The sequence below is a fragment of the Nilaparvata lugens genome, chromosome 8, assembly GCF_014356525.2.
Source record: "Nilaparvata lugens isolate BPH chromosome 8, ASM1435652v1, whole genome shotgun sequence".
Classification (NCBI taxonomy): Eukaryota; Metazoa; Arthropoda; class Insecta; order Hemiptera; family Delphacidae; genus Nilaparvata; species Nilaparvata lugens.
Genome location: NC_052511.1, coordinates 28169271 through 28177651, shown reverse-complemented (window position 1 = coordinate 28177651; position 8381 = coordinate 28169271). Strand labels below are relative to the sequence as shown.

The window sequence follows — 8381 nt, the reverse complement described above, 5'->3', positions numbered from 1 at the left end:
AATCCCAATCAGCAAAATCAACTTGAATAAAAATCAAAACAAGCTCGTTTTGTCAAACGTGAAGGCTTGATTCAAGATTTCGTCCACATGCGTTTAGCTCGAAATGAGTTTATTTCAAGAGTACGTTTATACATCGTTCAAGCTAGTTTCGAGCTCGAAATGCAGGCTCAAATCAGGCTGGTGCTGCGAGCTAAAATCAAGGTCGCGTTGCGACCTCGATTCCGGCCCGAGATGCACGGTCGAATCAGGTTGAGATGCAGTCTTGACTCAGGATTGAAACGCATGCTGGATGCAATCCCCCCATTCAAGGCCACCTGACACACCTTTCACGAAATGCAAGCTCGATTCTATTGTGATTCTAGCTCAATTGGAGTCTGATTCAAGCTGGATGTTTAGAGCGAATCAATCCTGATTCAAGGCATACTGCCTTCTTGAAGTAAGCTTGTTTCAGCTTCGAATCATGAATCTGATTCAAGGCCAGTGCAATCCAATATTAATGCTTAATCATAATTCATATTTCATCCAGAATTTGAAATAAATCTGTAATTCTTATTATTCATGATTCAATGATTCTTCCAAACTAATGCTCCAATCTTACTATTGCCTTAATACTCTATTTCTATACTCAGTGGACATCCATACATTCTATATATAGATGAAATGTATATATTCAAATTGAAATATTCCTTAAAATTCTCCTGTGATTGGCAAATTACTTATTCATTCTCTCCTGTCAGGACAGTTATAAGCTGTCTCTGTAGCTGTATTGATTGAGTCGAGATTGACCTCAGCTAACCAATAACAGCTTGCATACTGTCCTGAGAGGGATCAGTGCATGAGTCACTCGCCATTTGATGAATTAAATCAAATCTGCTATAGTTCAAAGAGCCCTTTATGCTTGCAACACCTCAAATGGAATACAGTTCATTTACAGCTGAGTATACATCTGAGTAACACATCAATTATTACTTTGAATATAGTTTATTTTCTTTAAAGCTTAACTTCAGAGTATATCATTATGAGCGAAAAATGTAAATAAGAAAACATTATTTTCAATAAAATGCAATGATTCTTATTAAATATTACAAAAATTGAACTTTCAATTTATAACTAATTATATATTTTTACTTTGAACTGCTATTGTTCTCAATTTGAGCTTCATGAGGCGTAGTCTCTCTGCTCTTGGTCCTGTAAAATATGAAATGTACAGTTTAGTGGGATAACTTAATAGGTTATTATGAGTAAAATATAGAATTTCTCGGTAATCAATTATCAGAATGCTGATTATGTAGCTTATCAGCTCATACACTGTGTTTCAACTGTAAACTAGATAAGTATTTTAGTTCGTAGTTACTTGAAATCATTAGGCTTGTAAGTTATTGTTCTTTGTATATTTCTGTGTTTTGCCAAAATTTTCATCTGAAGATTATAAGTTAATTTGCTCTGAAAACTGGATTTCTCATTCATAGGCAATAGATCCATTCACAGTTTATCAAGAATCTATTTTATTGGAGCCGACAACTTTCCTTAGGTGATAGGTGTTAAATGCTAATCCAACCGTTTAAGGAAAAATTGGTAGCACGGCAAATGTTACCCCTGTGGTGGGACCGAATTACAAAATAAATATGTCCCAATTGGTACGCCCTGGTGTGGGACTCAAACTACAAAATATATCCCTGGTTATAAAAAATTATTGGTAGGATAGATATCTTGATGAATTGTGAATGGGGATTCTGCTGAGTGGGAAATCGGTTCAGAAAAGTTCAGGTTCTAATGAGTAAATATTTTTTCGCAGTAGCAAGATGGAGAGCAATAAAAAAATGAAGTTTTATCCAGTGAAACATTCAAAACTTAGATGAGAATCACAAGATTTAGACCTAACCTTAAACAATGACTCAAACGATAGTGTTAGTGTAAGTGAAAAAATTCAATGTAACAAGTCATGAGCAAAGTAGTAGAAATATCAAATGAAACAAGTATGGTAGGAGCTAAAATGATATTAAATTATAGAGTTCTAACACAAAATTTGATAATTTGAAACATGAGCAAAATGCTAAGATTGATGAGCAAAATGCTAAGTTTAATGCTAGGTTTGATGATATGAAGCAAGAATTTGCTGAAACATTGAGTGATAATCATGAAGATGAAAACAAATTGAAGCAGGATGATAGTAGTGTTAAGTTACAAGATCAACTCATTCAAGTTTCTGACAATGTAGGCCTAGTTACTGTTGTTGAAAGGGTCAACCATAGTGAAAGTGTAGAATTGAGTAAAGAAGTAGGTAGGGAGTTGTCTTCATTGAAAGTCAACTATCAAGAAAGTACTATTGCTACATTGAAGGTTAAGAAAACAGTAAACAAATCGAATGTTTCTATGGATCAGATTACTACATTGAAGGTTAGGAAAACTATAAATAAAATGAATGATTACATGAGACAGGTTTCTGTGGAGGTTAGGAATAATGTGAACAAAATGAATGTTGCTTTGAGTCAAGTTAATGAGTTCAACTTTCAACTGAGAATTGAAAAGGTGTATGCTATGGATTCTCAAGTGAACATGACTAACTTTTGTAGGCAAAACTGCTTGGTTGAAACAAATGAACCTATGAATAAAATCATGCTATTGAAGAAAACAAAACGCAAAGTCTCCATTGATGTATTAGTATTCAAAGGTTGTTTCAAGTTGCTTATTTACAAGATGATGACAATGAATCACATGATGGAAGGGTATTCCCCAACACACAATGATTAGGAATCCTGTGTCATGCCGGGATTCAGAATAGCAATGACCGTAAATACTACGTATGGTAAGAGTCCATAATTGTATCTTTTTTCTTTCCTGTAGCCTATTTTCTTGGCCCTTAATCTTTTCAATTTTCGATTCTTTCCTGTCTTTGTGTAATATTCAGTAAATTTCTTCTATGATGCATATCTTAACCAATCTTGTCCATAGTCATTTAAATTTGTATTTTTTTTTCTGAAATAATATTAGAAGTTGAAATAGTAGCTTATTTTCCTAATCTTTAATTGTTGATAAAACTTAACTTTTCTAAAATCTATCCATTGTTGTGTAAATAATTGTTTGCTTGCGGTATATTTTTTCATCATGTATTACATATTTTAATCATGTCTATTTTTTTTAGGTATCATATTAGGTAGTTAGGTTTTTCAGAGCAATTATGTCCCATGTTCTCATCTTTCATTGCATATTGTGCCATAAGCCATATGTAATTAGGTTATAGTTTTCTTCTGGGCTTTAACCCATTTTGCATTTTATTTTTTCTTTGCTGTCCAATACTTTGGATTTTTGGTAGACAAGTAGGTGTGATTTTTTTAGAGGTGTGGGCGTGAACCACATATGGCTGGACTCGATTATCTGACCTACTTGTTTGCGATATAAAAACCTTATGACTGCAACAACAAATGTTTGTAAAACCTTTTGCATACTTTTGTTTTTGTGGTCCGATACTAGAGTCTGCTATCACATTGCCTTACAGACATCTAGGAACTTTCCACCCAGTCACAATAGTCAACATTTTTTTTCCTTCACCAGTTGTTTTTGTGGGAGTGATAGCTCACAATTATAACAAATTAGAGTCATACTTGGAATTTACAAAATTCCATAGTAGTATATTTTATTAAATATACTTCCTCATGAAAGTTCAGTACTGACATGTAGGATAGGCTCTAATTAATCTTTCTCTTCTTTGTATTGTTTTAGGGAATTATTTACCCATTTTCTTTTCCTCTTGTTTGTATTTTTTAGGGAACTTATTTACCCAGTATTTCATCTTGATCATCTTTGTATCATAATCTTGAAATGTTTATACTTATTATACAGTCTTTAAATTTTAAATTATTTAAAAAATAATTGGTTTAATTTAAAACGTTGTGTTATATTATCAATTGAAATGAGTTAAAGGCTAAAATTTTTCTAAAGTGTTTTGTAATTGATATTTTTTTTTAAATTTTAAAACTGTTTGTTCTATAAATTTTGATATGATTGATTATCGTTTGAAATGGATGCTGGAGTGTATGTAGAATTTTTAGTGGGGTTTGTTGATTAGAATTTTGCTGGTATGTGATTGTTTTTTGAGATGGAAACCCATTATTGCCTAAAGAAGGAATAACAGAGGTTATGACTTAGAGAGGCAGTAATGAGATAATATTTTTTGTGTTGATTATTTATGTTGATTGCCATAGATGCAAAAATAATGATTAATAATGTTGATTGCCATAGATGCAAAATGATGATTACTTATGAATATTGTTTGCCTTTGAAGCAAAATATTATTGATGTTTTGAATGGTTTCTTGTTTAATGATTGATAGTAAAGTTTTGTCATGAAATGTAGTTTGTGTTTAGAACATTGAAAGTCGAAATAAACTATAGTATCCAACAAACGATGATTAACAATATAAATAATTTGCTTTTTATACAATTTTTGAACAAAATTAAAACTAAATAATTTTGAAACCCTGAATGATAAATCATAAATGTGAAATGAACATGCTATAAATGAAATGTTATATTAAATAAAATGAAATGCAAATATATTATGAAATGATTGAATAGAAGACCAAATGTCTGAAATTATTGAAATATGTATTGAAATTAAATTTTTGTTGTGTTGTTATGATGTTTGTTTTTTACAATTTTGATAATGATACAGGGTGTTATGAAATTATATTTCTATTTTGAAGAATGGATTAAAATGTTGATATTTGAACAGTGAATAAATAAATGAATTTTTTTAAATTTATCATTGATATGTCCATATTTCACAATTTATGTATTGCTGACTGTATAATAAGATGTTAACAAATTTCAAGTCATCCCGTTAACTGGGAGATGAGATATCGTGTACACAGGCGCACATACACTCATACACACACACACACACACGCACATACACACACACACACACACACGCACATACACACACACACACACACGCACATACACACACACACACACACACACACACACACCACACACACACACACATACAGACCAATACCCAAAAAACACTTTTTCGGACTCAGGGGACCTTGAAACGTATAGAAATTTAGAAATTGGGGTACCTTAATTTTTTCGGAAAGCAATACTTTCCTTACCTATGGTAATAGGGCAAGGAAAGTAAAAATCAGAACTACAATATAAATTGCAAGCACACCCCCTTTTTATGTCTATATTGACTGGACTATACTGTTCCCCAATAGTTATATTTGTCAATTATTTGTTTAAATGTCAATAAATATTGTAACTTAAACAGCTGATAACTTCGGGTAAATTTTAAGTCGGCTTATAAAAAATATATCTGTAACTGGAAACATAAAACAGTTTATGAAACAAAAATAATTTAAAAATGTGGAATATTTACACTTTGGACTCCTAGTACATAGTTAATTAGAGTTTACTGAGACTCTGTGGTGCGAATGGCGCAATCACAACACAGTGGAGACACAATAGTTTGGCGATCGCTCTAGGAAGGGGTGGAACCCGGGATTAACAATTAGATGGGATACTTGTGAGAGGGGGGGCGGCGGTTGCCGATCTCGCCCAGGGCGGCAAAGTCCTAGGGCCGTGCCTGCAAACCACTTACGGATGGACGAAAATAAATTTTTGGAATTTTTTAGATTGTCAATCGCACAATATGATTTTGTGCTAAGTTTAATAACGGAAGATCTCAACATTGCGTCTTATAATAAGGAGTCCCAATCAGCAAAATCAACTTGAATCAAAATCAAAACAAGCTCGTTTTGTCAAACGTGAAGGCTTAATTCAAGATTTCGTCCACATGCGTTTAGCTCGAAATGAGTTTATTTCAAGAGTACGTTTATACATCGTTCAAGCTAGTTTCGAGCTCGAAATGCAGGCTCAAATCAGGCTGGTGCTGCGAGCTAAAATCAAGGTCGCGTTGCGACCTCGATTCCGGCCCGAGATGCACGGTCGAATCAGGGTTGAGATGCAGTCTTGACTCAGGATTGAAACGCATGCTGGATGCAATCCCCCCATTCAAGGCCACCTGACACACCTTTCACGAAATGCAAGCTCGATTCTATTGTGATTCTAGCTCAATTGGAGTCTGATTCAAGCTGGATGTTTAGAGTGAATCAATCCTGATTCAAGGCATACTGCCTTCTTGAAGTAAGCTTGTTTCAGCTTCGAATCATGAATCTGATTCAAGGCCAGTGCAATCCAATATTAATGCTTAATCATAATTCATATTTCATCCAGAATTTGAAATAAATCTGTAATTCTTATTATTCATGATTCAATGATTCTTCCAAACTAATGCTCCAATCTTACTATTGCCTTAATACTCTATTTCTATACTCAGTGGACATCCATACATTCTATATATAGATGAAATGTATATATTCAAATTGAAATATTCCTTAAAATTCTCCTGTGATTGGCAAATTACTTATTCATTCTCTCCTGTCAGGGCAGTTTATAAGCTGTCTCTGTAGCTGTATTGATTGAGTCGAGATTGACCTCAGCTAACCAATAACAGCTTGCATACTGTCCTGAGAGGGATCAGTGCATGAGTCACTCGCCATTTGATGAATTAAATCAAATCTGCTATAGTTCAAACAGCCCTTTATGCTTGCAACACCTCAAATGGAATACAGTTCATTTACAGCTGAGTATACATCTGAGTAACACATCAATTATTACTTTGAATATAGTTTATTTTCTTTAAAGCTTAACTTCAGAGTATATCATTATGAGCGAAAAATGTAAATAAGAAAACATTATTTTCAATAAAATGCAATGATTCTTATTAAATATTACAAAAATTGAACTTTCAATTTATAACTAATTATATATTTTTACTTTGAACTGCTATTGTTCTCAATTTGAGCTTCATGAGGCGTTGTCTCTCTGCTCTTGGTCCTGTAAAATATGAAATGTACAGTTTAGTGGGATAACTTAATAGGTTATTATGAGTAAAATATAGAATTTTCTCGGTAATCAATTATCAGAATGCTGATTATGTAGCTTATCAGCTCATACAGAGTGTCCCAAAAATACATACATCAGTACATACATAAATTATTTTCCTTAAAAATTTAGTATGGTATCATGTCTACATTAAAGTTTTAAATTTAAGTTTACTGTCTGAATCATTGTTCAATGGAAATGTGTATCATGAGTAAAATTCAAAGCTTCCAATTCTCAAGAGAATTATTATGTCTGATTTTGTAAAATCCTATATAATAAATTACTGAGATATAGTTATTTTTGTCTTCTAGCTTTGTCTACGTGTCCTCGAAAAAGCTTATGGGCAAGGAAACATAATATGGTTCTTGGAGTGATATCCATGCCATTTCAAAAATATCATGCGAAAAACTCTTATAAGTTGGAGACTGTTATACATACTGTAACTTTCAGGATAAGTTATTGGTCGAATACTCTACCTTTTGACATACATAAATTAATTTCAACCCCTCATAAGGGGTTGATTTAGGCCTTCATAAGGACATCTCATTTACATTTATGACAGTTTGGCACACTGCCAAACGAGTGAAGGGGAGCATTTCGAGCATCTTTTGAAATAAAATGTAAAAAGAACCAAACAGATTACTAAATAAATAATCAGTTTTTCAATGTGTTCCGTTATTGATTGAAAAAGTGTTGTTTTGAGTTTTATTACTTTTATCAATCATTTCTATAAAAACTAAAACTTCAATCAGCCGCCATTTTTGATAAAAGAATCATAGAGCATTTTTATTGATGTCATCATTCTTGTTTTAAAAAAGGCCTTTAAAATGATGTACCACACAATGGGTGTTTACATTTTTAATATTTGAGTTACAACCCCTCATTTCTTTAAAAACTAAAACTTCAATCAGCCGCCATTTTGGATACAAGTATCATAGAACATTCTTATTGATGCCATCTTTCATGTTTTAAAAAGACCTTTAAAATGATTAACCACACAATTGGTGTTTACATTTTAAATATTCCAGTTACAACCCCCAAGTAAACCCCTCATGAGGGGTTGGAACTCAGTTGTACATTGAAAGGTAGAGTATTCTATCAATAACTTATCCTGGAAGTTACAGTATTATATCTACAACAGTATCCAAATTATTGAAGGGTTCCCATAAATATGACTCACTCTGTATATCTGCATATGTATCTTGAATTTCAAAGGTTGTTGAAAAACTGTGTTTGAAGGACACAGTTCTTTGGGTAGCAGTGATTGGACATTGGATGCAAAAAAGCAAACATGTAAAAGAAATTGGCAAAGAGTATTGGGAGCAAGCGGTGAAGTGGACGAAACGATGAGTTCTTCTTTGATTCAAGTAACTGATTTGCAATTTCTCCAGATGTATTGGGACTACTAATTTATGATTATTCCATACTTTT

At 32.8% G+C, this 8381-nt stretch overlaps 1 long non-coding RNA gene across 6 annotated transcripts in view; it reads right to left on the bottom strand.

Annotated features, from left to right (window-relative positions):
• Positions 1-934: 934 nt before the first annotated feature.
• Positions 935-8381, bottom strand: part of LOC120352690 — a 31879-nt gene continuing 24432 nt past the window's right edge. For 5 of the 6 annotated variants that reach the window (XR_005572026.1, XR_005572025.1, XR_005572029.1 and 2 more), the window contains one exon: positions 935-1188. This is a non-coding gene — a long non-coding RNA (uncharacterized LOC120352690). Of the gene's footprint in view, positions 1189-6682; positions 6903-8381 lie in introns of those variants that run through there. The other variant, XR_005572030.1, reaches the window with a different exon arrangement.